This window comes from Carassius auratus, unplaced genomic scaffold (assembly GCF_003368295.1).
Source record: "Carassius auratus strain Wakin unplaced genomic scaffold, ASM336829v1 scaf_tig00008720, whole genome shotgun sequence".
Taxonomy (NCBI): domain Eukaryota; kingdom Metazoa; phylum Chordata; class Actinopteri; order Cypriniformes; family Cyprinidae; genus Carassius; species Carassius auratus.
In genome coordinates, this window is record NW_020523972.1 from 1 (window position 1) to 17230 (window position 17230).

The window sequence follows — 17230 nt, forward strand, 5'->3', positions numbered from 1 at the left end:
AAAGAGCAGTCATTGTTTGACTTAACTTATCCCACAACCGTGACATTCAAGCCTGCGTGGCTTTCTTCTGAGGAACAGAAAAAAGAGATTTGTCTGAGTGGCCCTCTGTTGAGCAGCAGCTCTGCATCACGAAGGCCCTTCTCTCACAGGTGTAGAGATTTCCTGATAAAATGATGCAAGCCGTAGCAGTTTCTAACACATGGCTAACCTTCTTGAAATTCAACACAATGGTCAACGAATCTGCCAATAAACCTGTTCAGGTGGCTCCTCACTTACTCCCGAAGCACCCAGAACGTGTTAAACCCTCGGAATTCGACTGACCACAAACAGCCTGTTTTTTTACAATAGGGTAGATTGTACGTGGCAAGTCCACATCTCAGCTTTCTGAAGAGATATCAAGCTAAAACTTGCTTTCCCATGCTAGTCTGGACACGTGCTACCCCTGTGGTGAGTTTCAAGTAAGATTGGAGAAACTCAACAATTTGACCAACAAAAATCACCAAGAGACATTTTCGAGTTTCTCCTGTGCTCTTGAAACTTTGGGTTTGTTAGTTTGAGACTAGCACAGGAAGGCAGATTTCAGCTTGATATCACACTGCAAGTGTTTTAATTCCGAGGTAAGTTAAGGGTGCGTATTCAGGAAACTCCGCATATATAGATACTTTTCTAAAAATATAAGGTATTTGCAGACTGAAGAGCGCAACGGAATCTGTAATTTGATTCGCGCTCCACGATGCTTGCGATGAAAAGATCTGACACCTCTTTGGCTGCAGGCTTCAATAGTGTAGAGGTTATCACGGTCAAAATCGTTCAGGTGGGTTTCTGTTGAGGAGGAACTCAACGCTTCCAAGGCTTTGCGGCCAAGAGGCATGAATACAGTCACTAAAGGTAAAGTTGATGCAGAAATGAAAGAGCAGATATTGTTTGACCTAAACCTAACCCACAACTGTGACATTCCAAGCCTGCGTGGCTTTCTTCTGAGAAACACCAAAGAAGAGATTTTAGGGAACTCTGCGTAGACTGCCATGCCGAATGAAATCTGTCCTCTTGTGTAAGGGTCTTTTTCCGCCTAGGCCATCAAGTAAGGGCAGGGCCTCAAGGGGCGCCTAAAAGGGGGTACGTGGCAGGCCGTCCTTAGACCCCTGCGCGCCGGCCCTCTCTGTCCCAATAATCACCTGTGTCACCACAAACAGCCCATCTGTCCTCTCACCGCCTATGTGACCACTAACTGCCCTTCTGTCCACTGGTAATACAAAGACTGTGACCACAAGCAGTCTGTGTGTCCCCTTGACGAACTTTAAAACACATCCATCTGGAGTGTTATTTCCTGATAAAATGATGCAAGCCGTAGCAGTTTCTAACACATGGCTAACCTTCTTGAAATTCAACACAATGGTCAACGAATCTGCCAATAAACCTGTTCAGGTGGCTCCTCACTTACTCCCGAAGCACCCAGACGTGTTAAACCCTCGGAATTCGACTGACCACAAACAGCCTGTTTTTTTACAATAGGGTAGATTGTACGTGGCAAGTCCACATCTCAGCTTTCTGAAGAGATATCAAGCTAAAACTTGCTTTCCCATGCTAGTCTGGACACGTGCTACCCCTGTGGTGAGTTTCAAGAAGGAATGGAGAAACTCTACAATTTGACCAACAAAAATCACCAAGAGACATTTTCGAGTTTCTCCTGTGCTCTTGAAAACTTTGGGTTTGTTAGTTTGAGACTAGCACAGGAAGGCAGGTTTCAGCTGATATCACGCTGCAAGTGTTTAATTCCGAGTAAGTTAAGGGTAGCGTTTCAGGAAACCTCAGCATATACTGCCAGGCCGAATGAACTCTGTCCTCTTGTGTGTGGGACTTACGCCAGATTGTCTATTTGCTTTCGGGCACATCACAGTAAAATATTTTCCCAAAAAGCACTATGTTAGCCTGTGGAGTTTCTGTAGTGTAGTGGTCATCACATTCGCCTAAACACGCGAAAGGTCCTCGGGTTTCAAACCGAGCAGAAACAGCTGTCCTCTTTTGAAGAAATGTATAAACATCTTTGAGCCGACAGTTGGCTTCAGAAGGTTTAACGTTTATGCGCATATTGCCGAGCCTGCACAGAACGATTTCAGACTTCTTTAGGTAGTGGGTTTCCGTAGTGTAGTGGTTATCACGTTCGCCTCACACGCGAAAGGTCCCCAGTTCGAAACTGGGCGGGAACACTGCATCTCTTTTCACAATTGTTTAGGTGGGTTTCTGTTGAGGAGGAACTCAACGCTTCCAAGGGCTTTGCGGCCAAGAGGCATAGAGTACAGTCACTAAAGGTATAGTGATGCAGAAAATGAACAGAAGCAGTCATTGTTGACCTTAACCTATCCACAACCGTGACATTCCAAGCCTGCGTGGCTTCTTCTGAGGAACACGAAAAAAAAGAGATTTGTCTGAGTGGCCCTCTGTTGAGCAGCAGTTTTCTGCATCACGAAGGCCCTTCTCTACACAGTGTAGAGATTTCCTGATAAAATGATGCAAGCCGTAGCAGTTTCTAACAAATGGCTAACCTTCTTGAAATTCAATACAATGGTCAACGAATCTGCCAATAAACCTGTTCAGGTGGCTCCTCACTTACTCCCGAAGCACCCAGACGTGTCAAACCCTCGGAATTCGACTGACCACAAACAGCCTGTTTTTTACAATAGGGTAGATTGTCCGTGGCAAGTCCACATCTCAGCTTTCTGAAGAGATATCAAGCTAAAACTTGCTTTCCCATGCTAGTCTGGACACGTGCTACCCCTGTGGTGAGTTTCAAGAAGAATGGAGAAAACTCTACAATTTGACCAACAAAAATCACCAAGAGACATTTTCGAGTTTCTCCTGTGCTCTTGAAACTTTGGGTTTGTTAGTTTGAGACTAGCACAGGAAGGCAGGTTTCAGCTTGATATCACGCTGCAAGTGTTTAATTCCGAGGTAAGTTAAGGGTAGCGTTTCAGGAAACTCAGCATATACTGCCAGGCCGAATGAACTCTGTCCTCTTGTGTGTGGGACTTACGCAGATTGTCTATTTGCTTTCGGGCACATCACAGTATAAATATTTCCCAAAAAGCACTATCGTTAGCCTGTGGAGTTTCTGTAGTGTAGTGGTCATCACATTCGCCTAACACGCGAAAGGTCCTCGGTTCAAAACCGAGCAGAAACAGCTGTCCTCTTTTGAAGAAATGTATAAACACCTTTGAGCCGACAGTTGGCTTCAGAAGGTTTAACGTTTATGCGCATATTGCCGAGCCTGCACAGAACGATTTCAGACTTCTTTAGGTAGTGGGTTTCCGTAGTGTAGTGGTTATCACGTTCGCCTCACACGCGAAAGGTCCCCAGTTCGAAAACTGGGCGGGAACACTGCATCTCTTTTCACAATTGTTTAGGTGGGTTTCTGTTGAGGAGGAAATCAACGCTTCCAAGGCTTTGCGGCCAAGAGGCATGAGTACAGTCACTAAAGGTATAGTTGATGCAGAAATGAAAGAGCAGTCATTGTTTGACCTTAACCTATCCCACAACCGTGACATTCCAAGCCTGCTTGGCTTTCTTCTGAGGAACACGACAAAAGAGATTTGTCTGAGTGGCCCTCTGTTGAGCAGCAGCTCTGCATCACGAAGGCCCTTCTCTACACAGGTGTAGAGATAATTATTAAGCCACACTAGGCAGCAGTAATAGCCACGCAGACAGTGCTCTGTACTTTTGACCTGGTAGTTTCGATGAACAGATGGCCGGTGCACTCAAAGATCCAATATTTCGTACAGCATAGAAATATACATATATTAAATGAAAGAGGGAAAAAAGCAAAAAAGAAATGGCCACAGAGGATTCCCGCAGATAACTGGAGAATTGCTTGGTTTGCTGCTAAATATAGAAGGTATTTGCAGACTGTAACCTAACCCACAACTGTGACATTCCAAGCCTGCGTGGCTTTCTTCTTAGGAACACAAAAAAGAGATTTGTCTGAGTGGCCCTCTGTTGAGCAGCATCTCTTCATCACGAAGGCCCTTCTCTACACAGGTGTAGAGATTTCCTGATAAAATGATGCAAGCCGTAGCAGTTTCTAACACATGGCTAACCTTCTTGAAATTCAACACAATGGTCAACGAATCTGCCAATAAACCTGTTCAGGTGGCTCCTCACTTACTCCCGAAGCACCCAGACGTGTTAAACCCTCGGAATTCGACTGACCACAAACAGCCTGTTTTTTTACAATAGGGTAGATTGTACGTGGCAAGTCCACATCTCAGCTTTCTGAAGAGATATCAAGCTAAAACTTGCTTTCCCATGCTAGTCTGGACACGTGCTACCCCTGTGGTGAGTTTCAAGAAGAATGGAGAAACTCTACAATTTGACCAACAAAAATCACCAAGAGACATTTTCGAGTTTCTCCTGTGCTCTTGAAACTTTGGGTTTGTTAGTTTGAGACTAGCACAGGAAGGCAGGTTTCAGCTTGATATCACGCTGCAAGTGTTTAATTCCGAGGTAAGTTAAGGGTAGCGTTTCAGGAAACTCAGCATATACTGCCAGGCCGAATGAACTCTGTCCTCTTGTGTGTGGGACTTACGCAGATTGTCTATTTGCTTTCGGGCACATCACAGTATAAATATTTTCCCAAAAAGCACTATCGTTAGCCTGTGGAGTTTCTGTAGTGTAGTGGTCATCACATTCGCCTAACACGCGAAAGGTCCTCGGTTCAAATCCGAGCAGAAACAGCTGTCCTCTTTTGAAGAAATGTATAAACACCTTTGAGCCGACAATTGGCTTCAGAAGGTTTAACGTTTATGCGCATATTGCCGAGCCTGCACAGAATGATTTCAGACTTCTTTAGGTAGTGGGTTTCCGTAGTGTAGTGGTTATCACGTTCGCCTCACACGCGAAAGTTCCCCAGTTCGAAACTGGGCGGGAACACTGCATCTCTTTTCAAAATTGTTTAGGTGGGTTTCTGTTGAGGAGGAACTCAACGCTTCCAAGGCTTTGCGGCCAAGAGGCATGAGTACAGTCACTAAAGGTATAGTTGATGCAGAAATGAAAGAGCAGTCATTGTTTGACCTTAACCTATCCCACAACCGTGACATTCCAAGCCTGCGTGGCTTTCTTCTGAGGAACACGAAAAAAGAGATTTGTCTGAGTGGCCCTCTGTTGAGCAGCAGCTCTGCATCACGAAGGCCCTTCTCTACACAGGTGTAGAGATTTCCTGATAAAATGATGCAAGCCGTAGCAGTTTCTAACAAATGGCTAACCTTCTTGAAATTCAACACAATGGTCAACGAATCTGCCAATAAACCTGTTCAGGTGGCTCCTCACTTACTCCCGAAGCACCCATACGTGTCAAACCCTCGGAATTCGACTGACCACAAACAGCCTGTTTTTTTACAATAGGGTAGATTGTCCGTGGCAAGTCCACATCTCAGCTTTCTGAAGAGATATCAAGCTAAAACTTGCTTTCCCATGCTAGTCTGGACACGTGCTACCCCTGTGGTGAGTTTCAAGAAGAATGGAGAAACTCTACAATTTGACCAACAAAAATCACCAAGAGACATTTTCGAGTTTCTCCTGTGCTCTTGAAACTTTGGGTTTGTTAGTTTGAGACTAGCACAGGAAGGCAGGTTTCAGCTTGATATCACGCTGCAAGTGTTTAATTCCGAGGTAAGTTAAGGGTAGCGTTTCAGGAAACTCAGCATATACTGCCAGGCCGAATGAACTCTGTCCTCTTGTGTGTGGGACTTACGCAGATTGTCTATTTGCTTTCGGGCACATCACAGTATAAATATTTTCCCAAAAAGCACTATCGTTAGCCTGTGGAGTTTCTGTAGTGTAGTGGTCATCACATTCGCCTAACACGCGAAAGGTCCTCGGTTCAAAACCGAGCAGAAACAGCTGTCCTCTTTTGAAGAAATGTATAAACACCTTTGAGCCGACAGTTGGCTTCAGAAGGTTTAACGTTTATGCGCATATTGCCGAGCCTGCACAGAACGATTTCAGACTTCTTTAGGTAGTGGGTTTCCGTAGTGTAGTGGTTATCACGTTCGCCTCACACGCGAAAGGTCCCCAGTTCGAAACTGGGCGGGAACACTGCATCTCTTTTCACAATTGTTTAGGTGGGTTTCTGTTGAGGAGGAAATCAACGCTTCCAAGGCTTTGCGGCCAAGAGGCATGAGTACAGTCACTAAAGGTATAGTTGATGCAGAAATGAAAGAGCAGTCATTGTTTGACCTTAACCTATCCCACAACCGTGACATTCCAAGCCTGCTTGGCTTTCTTCTGAGGAACACGACAAAAGAGATTTGTCTGAGTGGCCCTCTGTTGAGCAGCAGCTCTGCATCACGAAGGCCCTTCTCTACACAGGTGTAGAGATAATTATTAAGCCACACTAGGCAGCAGTAATAGCCACGCAGACAGTGCTCTGTACTTTTGACCTGGTAGTTTCGATGAACAGATGGCCGGTGCACTCAAAGATCCAATATTTCGTACAGCATAGAAATATACATATATTAAATGAAAGAGGGAAAAAAGCAAAAAAGAAATGGCCACAGAGGATTCCCGCAGATAACTGGAGAATTGCTTGGTTTGCTGCTAAATATAGAAGGTATTTGCAGACTGTAACCTAACCCACAACTGTGACATTCCAAGCCTGCGTGGCTTTCTTCTGAGGAACACAAAAAAGAGATTTGTCTGAGTGGCCCTCTGTTGAGCAGCATCTCTTCATCACGAAGGCCCTTCTCTACACAGGTGTAGAGATTTCCTGATAAAATGATGCAAGCCGTAGCAGTTTCTAACACATGGCTAACCTTCTTGAAATTCAACACAATGGTCAACGAATCTGCCAATAAACCTGTTCAGGTGGCTCCTCACTTACTCCCGAAGCACCCAGACGTGTTAAACCCTCGGAATTCGACTGACCACAAACAGCCTGTTTTTTTACAATAGGGTAGATTGTACGTGGCAAGTCCACATCTCAGCTTTCTGAAGAGATATCAAGCTAAAACTTGCTTTCCCATGCTAGTCTGGACACGTGCTACCCCTGTGGTGAGTTTCAAGAAGAATGGAGAAACTCTACAATTTGACCAACAAAAATCACCAAGAGACATTTTCGAGTTTCTCCTGTGCTCTTGAAACTTTGGGTTTGTTAGTTTGAGACTAGCACAGGAAGGCAGGTTTCAGCTTGATATCACGCTGCAAGTGTTTAATTCCGAGGTAAGTTAAGGGTAGCGTTTCAGGAAACTCAGCATATACTGCCAGGCCGAATGAACTCTGTCCTCTTGTGTGTGGGACTTACGCAGATTGTCTATTTGCTTTCGGGCACATCACAGTATAAATATTTTCCCAAAAAGCACTATCGTTAGCCTGTGGAGTTTCTGTAGTGTAGTGGTCATCACATTCGCCTAACACGCGAAAGGTCCTCGGTTCAAAACCGAGCAGAAACAGCTGTCCTCTTTTGAAGAAATGTATAAACACCTTTGAGCCGACAGTTGGCTTCAGAAGGTTTAACGTTTATGCGCATATTGCCGAGCCTGCACAGAATGATTTCAGACTTCTTTAGGTAGTGGGTTTCCGTAGTGTAGTGGTTATCACGTTTGCCTCACACGCGAAAGTTCCCCAGTTCGAAACTGGGCGGGAACACTGCATCTCTTTTCAAAATTGTTTAGGTGGGTTTCTGTTGAGGAGGAACTCAACGCTTCCAAGGCTTTGCGGCCAAGAGGCATGAGTACAGTCACTAAAGGTATAGTTGATGCAGAAATGAAAGAGCAGTCATTGTTTGACCTTAACCTATCCCACAACCGTGACATTCCAAGCCTGCGTGGCTTTCTTCTGAGGAACACGAAAAAAGAGATTTGTCTGAGTGGCCCTCTGTTGAGCAGCAGCTCTGCATCACGAAGGCCCTTCTCTACACAGGTGTAGAGATTTCCTGATAAAATGATGCAAGCCGTAGCAGTTTCTAACAAATGGCTAACCTTCTTGAAATTCAACACAATGGTCAACGAATCTGCCAATAAACCTGTTCAGGTGGCTCCTCACTTACTCCCGAAGCACCCAGACGTGTCAAACCCTCGGAATTCGACTGACCACAAACAGCCTGTTTTTTTACAATAGGGTAGATTGTCCGTGGCAAGTCCACATCTCAGCTTTCTGAAGAGATATCAAGCTAAAACTTGCTTTCCCATGCTAGTCTGGACACGTGCTACCCCTGTGGTGAGTTTCAAGAAGAATGGAGAAACTCTACAATTTGACCAACAAAAATCACCAAGAGACATTTTCGAGTTTCTCCTGTGCTCTTGAAACTTTGGGTTTGTTAGTTTGAGACTAGCACAGGAAGGCAGGTTTCAGCTTGATATCACGCTGCAAGTGTTTAATTCCGAGGTAAGTTAAGGGTAGCGTTTCAGGAAACTCAGCATATACTGCCAGGCCGAATGAACTCTGTCCTCTTGTGTGTGGGACTTACGCAGATTGTCTATTTGCTTTCGGGCACATCACAGTATAAATATTTTCCCAAAAAGCACTATCGTTAGCCTGTGGAGTTTCTGTAGTGTAGTGGTCATCACATTCGCCTAACACGCGAAAGGTCCTCGGTTCAAAACCGAGCAGAAACAGCTGTCCTCTTTTGAAGAAATGTATAAACACCTTTGAGCCGACAGTTGGCTTCAGAAGGTTTAACGTTTATGCGCATATTGCCGAGCCTGCACAGAACGATTTCAGACTTCTTTAGGTAGTGGGTTTCCGTAGTGTAGTGGTTATCACGTTCGCCTCACACGCGAAAGGTCCCCAGTTCGAAACTGGGCGGGAACACTGCATCTCTTTTCACAATTGTTTAGGTGGGTTTCTGTTGAGGAGGAAATCAACGCTTCCAAGGCTTTGCGGCCAAGAGGCATGAGTACAGTCACTAAAGGTATAGTTGATGCAGAAATGAAAGAGCAGTCATTGTTTGACCTTAACCTATCCCACAACCGTGACATTCCAAGCCTGCTTGGCTTTCTTCTGAGGAACACGACAAAAGAGATTTGTCTGAGTGGCCCTCTGTTGAGCAGCAGCTCTGCATCACGAAGGCCCTTCTCTACACAGGTGTAGAGATAATTATTAAGCCACACTAGGCAGCAGTAATAGCCACGCAGACAGTGCTCTGTACTTTTGACCTGGTAGTTTCGATGAACAGATGGCCGGTGCACTCAAAGATCCAATATTTCGTACAGCATAGAAATATACATATATTAAATGAAAGAGGGAAAAAAGCAAAAAAGAAATGGCCACAGAGGATTCCCGCAGATAACTGGAGAATTGCTTGGTTTGCTGCTAAATATAGAAGGTATTTGCAGACTGTAACCTAACCCACAACTGTGACATTCCAAGCCTGCGTGGCTTTCTTCTGAGGAACACAAAAAAGAGATTTGTCTGAGTGGCCCTCTGTTGAGCAGCATCTCTGCATCACGAAGGCCCTTCTCTACACAGGTGTAGAGATTTCCTGATAAAATGATGCAAGCCGTAGCAGTTTCTAACACATGGCTAACCTTCTTGAAATTCAACACAATGGTCAACGAATCTGCCAATAAACCTGTTCAGGTGGCTCCTCACTTACTCCCGAAGCACCCAGACGTGTTAAACCCTCGGAATTCGACTGACCACAAACAGCCTGTTTTTTTACAATAGGGTAGATTGTACGTGGCAAGTCCACATCTCAGCTTTCTGAAGAGATATCAAGCTAAAACTTGCTTTCCCATGCTAGTCTGGACACGTGCTACCCCTGTGGTGAGTTTCAAGAAGAATGGAGAAACTCTACAATTTGACCAACAAAAATCACCAAGAGACATTTTCGAGTTTCTCCTGTGCTCTTGAAACTTTGGGTTTGTTAGTTTGAGACTAGCACAGGAAGGCAGGTTTCAGCTTGATATCACGCTGCAAGTGTTTAATTCCGAGGTAAGTTAAGGGTAGCGTTTCAGGAAACTCAGCATATACTGCCAGGCCGAATGAACTCTGTCCTCTTGTGTGTGGGACTTACGCAGATTGTCTATTTGCTTTCGGGCACATCACAGTATAAATATTTTCCCAAAAAGCACTATCGTTAGCCTGTGGAGTTTCTGTAGTGTAGTGGTCATCACATTCGCCTAACACGCGAAAGGTCCTCGGTTCAAAACCGAGCAGAAACAGCTGTCCTCTTTTGAAGAAATGTATAAACACCTTTGAGCCGACAGTTGGCTTCAGAAGGTTTAACGTTTATGCGCATATTGCCGAGCCTGCACAGAACGATTTCAGACTTCTTTAGGTAGTGGGTTTCCGTAGTGTAGTGGTTATCACGTTCGCCTCAGCACGCGAAAGGTCCCCAGTTCGAAACTGGGCGGGAACACTGCATCTCTTTTCACAATTGTTTAGGTGGGTTTCTGTTGAGGAGGAACTCAACGCTTCCAAGGCTTTGCGGCCAAGAGGCATGAGTACAGTCACTAAAGGTATAGTTGATGCAGAAATGAAAGAGCAGTCATTGTTTGACCTTAACCTATCCCACAACCGTGACATTCCAAGCCTGCGTGGCTTTCTTCTGAGGAACACGAAAAAAGAGATTTGTCTGAGTGGCCCTCTGTTGAGCAGCATCTCTTCATCACGAAGGCCCTTCTCTACACAGGTGTAGAGATTTCCTGATAAAATGATGCAAGCCGTAGCAGTTTCTAACACATGGCTAACCTTCTTGAAATTCAACACAATGGTCAACGAATCTGCCAATAAACCTGTTCAGGTGGCTCCTCACTTACTCCCGAAGCACCCAGACGTGTTAAACCCTCGGAATTCGACTGACCACAAACAGCCTGTTTTTTTTACAATAGGGTAGATTGTACGTGGCAAGTCCACATCTCAGCTTTCTGAAGAGATATCAAGCTAAAACTTGCTTTCCCATGCTAGTCTGGACACGTGCTACCCCTGTGGTGAGTTTCAAGAAGAATGGAGAAACTCTACAATTTGACCAACAAAAATCACCAAGAGACATTTTCGAGTTTCTCCTGTGCTCTTGAAACTTTGGGTTTGTTAGTTTGAGACTAGCACAGGAAGGCAGGTTTCAGCTTGATATCACGCTGCAAGTGTTTAATTCCGAGGTAAGTTAAGGGTAGCGTTTCAGGAAACTCAGCATATACTGCCAGGCCGAATGAACTCTGTCCTCTTGTGTGTGGGACTTACGCAGATTGTCTATTTGCTTTCGGGCACATCACAGTATAAATATTTTCCCAAAAAGCACTATCGTTAGCCTGTGGAGTTTCTGTAGTGTAGTGGTCATCACATTCGCCTAACACGCGAAAGGTCCTCGGTTCAAAACCGAGCAGAAACAGCTGTCCTCTTTTGAAGAAATGTATAAACACCTTTGAGCCGACAGTTGGCTTCAGAAGGTTTAACGTTTATGCGCATATTGCCGAGCCTGCACAGAACGATTTCAGACTTCTTTAGGTAGTGGGTTTCCGTAGTGTAGTGGTTATCACGTTCGCCTCACACGCGAAAGGTCCCCAGTTCGAAACTGGGCGGGAACACTGCATCTCTTTTCACAATTGTTTAGGTGGGTTTCTGTTGAGGAGGAACTCAACGCTTCCAAGGCTTTGCGGCCAAGAGGCATGAGTACAGTCACTAAAGGTATAGTTGATGCAGAAATGAAAGAGCAGTCATTGTTTGACCTTAACCTATCCCACAACCGTGACATTCCAAGCCTGCGTGGCTTTCTTCTGAGGAACACGAAAAAAGAGATTTGTCTGAGTGGCCCTCTGTTGAGCAGCAGCTCTGCATCACGAAGGCCCTTCTCTACACAGGTGTAGAGATTTCCTGATAAAATGATGCAAGCCGTAGCAGTTTCTAACACATGGCTAACCTTCTTGAAATTCAACACAATGGTCAACGAATCTGCCAATAAACCTGTTCAGGTGGCTCCTCACTTACTCCCGAAGCACCCAGACGTGTTAAACCCTCGGAATTCGACTGACCACAAACAGCCTGTTTTTTTACAATAGGGTAGATTGTACGTGGCAAGTCCACATCTCAGCTTTCTGAAGAGATATCAAGCTAAAACTTGCTTTCCCATGCTAGTCTGGACACGTGCTACCCCTGTGGTGAGTTTCAAGAAGAATGGAGAAACTCTACAATTTGACCAACAAAAATCACCAAGAGACATTTTCGAGTTTCTCCTGTGCTCTTGAAACTTTGGGTTTGTTAGTTTGAGACTAGCACAGGAAGGCAGGTTTCAGCTTGATATCACGCTGCAAGTGTTTAATTCCGAGGTAAGTTAAGGGTAGCGTTTCAGGAAACTCAGCATATACTGCCAGGCCGAATGAACTCTGTCCTCTTGTGTGTGGGACTTACGCAGATTGTCTATTTGCTTTCGGGCACATCACAGTATAAATATTTTCCCAAAAAGCACTATCGTTAGCCTGTGGAGTTTCTGTAGTGTAGTGGTCATCACATTCGCCTAACACGCGAAAGGTCCTCGGTTCAAAACCGAGCAGAAACAGCTGTCCTCTTTTGAAGAAATGTATAAACACCTTTGAGCCGACAGTTGGCTTCAGAAGGTTTAACGTTTATGCGCATATTGCCGAGCCTGCACAGAACGATTTCAGACTTCTTTAGGTAGTGGGTTTCCGTAGTGTAGTGGTTATCACGTTCGCCTCACACGCGAAAGGTCCCCAGTTCGAAACTGGGCGGGAACACTGCATCTCTTTTCACAATTGTTTAGGTGGGTTTCTGTTGAGGAGGAACTCAACGCTTCCAAGGCTTTGCGGCCAAGAGGCATGAGTACAGTCACTAAAGGTATAGTTGATGCAGAAATGAAAGAGCAGTCATTGTTTGACCTTAACCTATCCCACAACCGTGACATTCCAAGCCTGCGTGGCTTTCTTCTGAGGAACACGAAAAAAGAGATTTGTCTGAGTGGCCCTCTGTTGAGCAGCAGCTCTGCATCACGAAGGCCCTTCTCTACACAGGTGTAGAGATTTCCTGATAAAATGATGCAAGCCGTAGCAGTTTCTAACAAATGGCTAACCTTCTTGAAATTCAACACAATGGTCAACGAATCTGCCAATAAACCTGTTCAGGTGGCTCCTCACTTACTCCCGAAGCACCCAGACGTGTCAAACCCTCGGAATTCGACTGACCACAAACAGCCTGTTTTTTTACAATAGGGTAGATTGTCCGTGGCAAGTCCACATCTCAGCTTTCTGAAGAGATATCAAGCTAAAACTTGCTTTCCCATGCTAGTCTGGACACGTGCTACCCCTGTGGTGAGTTTCAAGAAGAATGGAGAAACTCTACAATTTGACCAACAAAAATCACCAAGAGACATTTTCGAGTTTCTCCTGTGCTCTTGAAACTTTGGGTTTGTTAGTTTGAGACTAGCACAGGAAGGCAGGTTTCAGCTTGATATCACGCTGCAAGTGTTTAATTCCGAGGTAAGTTAAGGGTAGCGTTTCAGGAAACTCAGCATATACTGCCAGGCCGAATGAACTCTGTCCTCTTGTGTGTGGGACTTACGCAGATTGTCTATTTGCTTTCGGGCACATCACAGTATAAATATTTTCCCAAAAAGCACTATCGTTAGCCTGTGGAGTTTCTGTAGTGTAGTGGTCATCACATTCGCCTAACACGCGAAAGGTCCTTGGTTCAAAACCGAGCAGAAACAGCTGTCCTCTTTTGAAGAAATGTATAAACACCTTTGAGCCGACAGTTGGCTTCAGAAGGTTTAACGTTTATGCGCATATTGCCGAGCCTGCACAGAACGATTTCAGACTACTTTAGGTAGTGGGTTTCCGTAGTGTAGTGGTTATCACGTTCGCCTCACACGCGAAAGGTCCCCAGTTCGAAACTGGGCGGGAACACTGCATCTCTTTTCACAAATGTTTAGGTGGGTTTCTGTTGAGGAGGAAATCAACGCTTCCAAGGCTTTGCGGCCAAGAGGCATGAGTACAGTCACTAAAGGTATAGTTGATGCAGAAATGAAAGAGCAGTCATTGTTTGACCTTAACCTATCCCACAACCGTGACATTCCAAGCCTGCTTGGCTTTCTTCTGAGGAACACGACAAAAGAGATTTGTCTGAGTGGCCCTCTGTTGAGCAGCAGCTCTGCATCACGAAGGCCCTTCTCTACACAGGTGTAGAGATAATTATTAAGCCACACTAGGCAGCAGTAATAGCCACGCAGACAGTGCTCTGTACTTTTGACCTGGTAGTTTCGATGAACAGATGGCCGGTGCACTCAAAGATCCAATATTTCGTACAGCATATAAATATACATATATTAAATGAAAGAGGGAAAAAAGCAAAAAAGAAATGGCCACAGAGGATTCCCGCAGATAACTGGAGAATTGCTTGGTTTGCTGCTAAATATAGAAGGTATTTGCAGACTGTAACCTAACCCACAACTGTGACATTCCAAGCCTGCGTGGCTTTCTTCTGAGGAACACGAAAAAAGAGATTTGTCTGAGTGGCCCTCTGTTGAGCAGCAGCTCTGCATCACGAAGGCCCTTCTCTACACAGGTGTAGAGATTTCCTGATAAAATGATGCAAGCCGTAGCAGTTTCTAACACATGGCTAACCTTCTTGAAATTCAACACAATGGTCAACGAATCTGCCAATAAACCTGTTCAGGTGGCTCCTCACTTACTCCCGAAGCACCCAGAAGTGTTAAACCCTCGGAATTCGACTGACCACAAACAGCCTGTTTTTTTACAATAGGGTAGATTGTACGTGGCAAGTCCACATCTCAGCTTTCTGAAGAGATATCAAGCTAAAACTTGCTTTCCCATGCTAGTCTGGACACGTGCTACCCCTGTGGTGAGTTTCAAGTAAGATTGGAGAAACTCAACAATTTGACCAACAAAAATCACCAAGAGACATTTTCGAGTTTCTCCTGTGCTCTTGAAACTTTGGGTTTGTTAGTTTGAGACTAGCACAGGAAGGCAGATTTCAGCTTGATATCACACTGCAAGTGTTTAATTACGAGGTAAGTTAAGGGTAGCGTTTCAGGAAACTCTGCATATACTGCCAGGCCGAATGAACTCTGTCCTCTTGTGTGTGGGACTTACGCAGATTGTCCCGCAGATAACTGGAGAATTGCTTAGTTTGCTGCTAAAAATACAAGGTATTTGCAGACTGAAGAGCGCAACGGAATCTGTAATTTGATTCGCGCTCCACGATGCTTGCGATGAAAAGATCTGACACCTCTTTGGCTGCAGGCTTCAATAGTGTAGAGGTTATCACGGTCAAAATCGTTCAGGTGGGTTTCTGTTGAGGAGGAACTCAACGCTTCCAAGGCTTTGCGGCCAAGAGGCATGAATACAGTCACTAAAGGTAAAGCTGATGCAGAAATGAAAGAGCAGATATTGTTTGACCTAAACCTAACCCACAACTGTGACATTCCAAGCCTGCGTGGCTTTCTTCTGAGAAACACCAAAGAAGAGATTTTAGGGAACTCTGCGTAGACTGCCATGCCGAATGAAATCTGTCCTCTTGTGTAAGGGTCTTTTTCCGCCTAGGCCATCAAGTAAGGGCAGGGCCTCAAGGGGCGCCTAAAAGGGGGTACGTGGCAGGCCGTCCTTAGACCCCTGCGCGCCGGCCCTCTCTGTCCCAATAATCACCTGTGTCACCACAAACAGCCCATCTCTCCCTCTCACCGCCTATGTGACCACTAACTGCCCTTCTGTCCACTGGTAATACAAAGACTGTGACCACAAGCAGTCTGTGTGTCCCCTTGACGAACTTTAAAACACATCCATCTGGAGTGTTATTTCCTGATAAAATGATGCAAGCCGTAGCAGTTTCTAACACATGGCTAACCTTCTTGAAATTCAACACAATGGTCAACGAATCTGCCAATAAACCTGTTCAGGTGGCTCCTCACTTACTCCCGAAGCACCCAGACGTGTTAAACCCTCGGAATTCGACTGACCACAAACAGCCTGTTTTTTTACAATAGGGTAGATTGTACGTGGCAAGTCCACATCTCAGCTTTCTGAAGAGATATCAAGCTAAAACTTGCTTTCCCATGCTAGTCTGGACACGTGCTACCCCTGTGGTGAGTTTCAAGAAGAATGGAGAAACTCTACAATTTGACCAACAAAAATCACCAAGAGACATTTTCGAGTTTCTCCTGTGCTCTTGAAACTTTGGGTTTGTTAGTTTGAGACTAGCACAGGAAGGCAGGTTTCAGCTTGATATCACGCTGCAAGTGTTTAATTCCGAGGTAAGTTAAGGGTAGCGTTTCAGGAAACTCAGCATATACTGCCAGGCCGAATGAACTCTGTCCTCTTGTGTGTGGGACTTACGCAGATTGTCTATTTGCTTTCGGGCACATCACAGTATAAATATTTTCCCAAAAAGCACTATCGTTAGCCTGTGGAGTTTCTGTAGTGTAGTGGTCATCACATTCGCCTAACACGCGAAAGGTCCTCGGTTCAAAACCGAGCAGAAACAGCTGTCCTCTTTTGAAGAAATGTATAAACACCTTTGAGCCGACAGTTGGCTTCAGAAGGTTTAACGTTTATGCGCATATTGCCGAGCCTGCACAGAACGATTTCAGACTTCTTTAGGTAGTGGGTTTCCGTAGTGTAGTGGTTATCACGTTCGCCTCACACGCGAAAGGTCCCCAGTTCGAAACTGGGCGGGAACACTGCATCTCTTTTCACAATTGTTTAGGTGGGTTTCTGTTGAGGAGGAACTCAACGCTTCCAAGGCTTTGCGGCCAAGAGGCATGAGTACAGTCACTAAAGGTATAGTTGATGCAGAAATGAAAGAGCAGTCATTGTTTGACCTTAACCTATCCCACAACCGTGACCCCAAGCCTGCGTGGCTTTCTTCTGAGGAACACGAAAAAAGAGATTTGTCTGAGTGGCCCTCTGTTGAGCAGCAGCTCTGCATCACGAAGGCCCTTCTCTACACAGGTGTAGAGATTTCCTGATAAAATGATGCAAGCCGTAGCAGTTTCTAACACATGGCTAACCTTCTTGAAATTCAACACAATGGTCAACGAATCTGCCAATAAACCTGTTCAGGTGGCTCCTCACTTACTCCCGAAGCACCCAGACGTGTTAAACCCTCGGAATTCGACTGACCACAAACAGCCTGTTTTTTTACAATAGGGTAGATTGTACGTGGCAAGTCCACATCTCAGCTTTCTGAAGAGATATCAAGCTAAAACTTGCTTTCCCATGCTAGTCTGGACACGTGCTACCCCTGTGGTGAGTTTCAAGAAGAATGGAGAAACTCTACA

At 45.1% G+C, this 17230-nt stretch overlaps 17 non-coding genes across 17 annotated transcripts; all 17 read left to right on the top strand.

The window, feature by feature from the left end:
• The first annotated feature begins 2134 nt into the window (after positions 1-2134).
• trnav-cac (transfer RNA valine (anticodon CAC)) lies at positions 2135-2207 on the top strand. The gene has a single exon. It is a non-coding gene; the product is annotated as a tRNA-Val (tRNA).
• Positions 2208-3105: 898 nt separating this feature from the next.
• On the top strand, positions 3106-3178 carry trnav-aac (transfer RNA valine (anticodon AAC)). Its single transcript has one exon. It is a non-coding gene; the product is annotated as a tRNA-Val (tRNA).
• A 1476-nt stretch (positions 3179-4654) lies between these two features.
• On the top strand, positions 4655-4727 carry trnav-aac (transfer RNA valine (anticodon AAC)). Its single transcript has one exon. It is a non-coding gene; the product is annotated as a tRNA-Val (tRNA).
• A 1091-nt stretch (positions 4728-5818) lies between these two features.
• On the top strand, positions 5819-5891 carry trnav-aac (transfer RNA valine (anticodon AAC)). The gene has a single exon. It is a non-coding gene; the product is annotated as a tRNA-Val (tRNA).
• Positions 5892-6014: 123 nt separating this feature from the next.
• trnav-cac (transfer RNA valine (anticodon CAC)) lies at positions 6015-6087 on the top strand. The gene has a single exon. It is a non-coding gene; the product is annotated as a tRNA-Val (tRNA).
• A 1279-nt stretch (positions 6088-7366) lies between these two features.
• On the top strand, positions 7367-7439 carry trnav-aac (transfer RNA valine (anticodon AAC)). Its single transcript has one exon. It is a non-coding gene; the product is annotated as a tRNA-Val (tRNA).
• A 1091-nt stretch (positions 7440-8530) lies between these two features.
• Positions 8531-8603, top strand: trnav-aac (transfer RNA valine (anticodon AAC)). Its single transcript has one exon. It is a non-coding gene; the product is annotated as a tRNA-Val (tRNA).
• Positions 8604-8726: 123 nt separating this feature from the next.
• Positions 8727-8799, top strand: trnav-cac (transfer RNA valine (anticodon CAC)). Its single transcript has one exon. It is a non-coding gene; the product is annotated as a tRNA-Val (tRNA).
• A 1279-nt stretch (positions 8800-10078) lies between these two features.
• On the top strand, positions 10079-10151 carry trnav-aac (transfer RNA valine (anticodon AAC)). The gene has a single exon. It is a non-coding gene; the product is annotated as a tRNA-Val (tRNA).
• Positions 10152-11244: 1093 nt separating this feature from the next.
• trnav-aac (transfer RNA valine (anticodon AAC)) lies at positions 11245-11317 on the top strand. The gene has a single exon. It is a non-coding gene; the product is annotated as a tRNA-Val (tRNA).
• Positions 11318-11440: 123 nt separating this feature from the next.
• On the top strand, positions 11441-11513 carry trnav-cac (transfer RNA valine (anticodon CAC)). The gene has a single exon. It is a non-coding gene; the product is annotated as a tRNA-Val (tRNA).
• Positions 11514-12408: 895 nt separating this feature from the next.
• Positions 12409-12481, top strand: trnav-aac (transfer RNA valine (anticodon AAC)). Its single transcript has one exon. It is a non-coding gene; the product is annotated as a tRNA-Val (tRNA).
• A 123-nt stretch (positions 12482-12604) lies between these two features.
• Positions 12605-12677, top strand: trnav-cac (transfer RNA valine (anticodon CAC)). The gene has a single exon. It is a non-coding gene; the product is annotated as a tRNA-Val (tRNA).
• Positions 12678-13572: 895 nt separating this feature from the next.
• trnav-aac (transfer RNA valine (anticodon AAC)) lies at positions 13573-13645 on the top strand. Its single transcript has one exon. It is a non-coding gene; the product is annotated as a tRNA-Val (tRNA).
• Positions 13646-13768: 123 nt separating this feature from the next.
• On the top strand, positions 13769-13841 carry trnav-cac (transfer RNA valine (anticodon CAC)). Its single transcript has one exon. It is a non-coding gene; the product is annotated as a tRNA-Val (tRNA).
• Positions 13842-16361: 2520 nt separating this feature from the next.
• trnav-aac (transfer RNA valine (anticodon AAC)) lies at positions 16362-16434 on the top strand. The gene has a single exon. It is a non-coding gene; the product is annotated as a tRNA-Val (tRNA).
• Positions 16435-16557: 123 nt separating this feature from the next.
• Positions 16558-16630, top strand: trnav-cac (transfer RNA valine (anticodon CAC)). Its single transcript has one exon. It is a non-coding gene; the product is annotated as a tRNA-Val (tRNA).
• Positions 16631-17230: the final 600 nt, after the last annotated feature.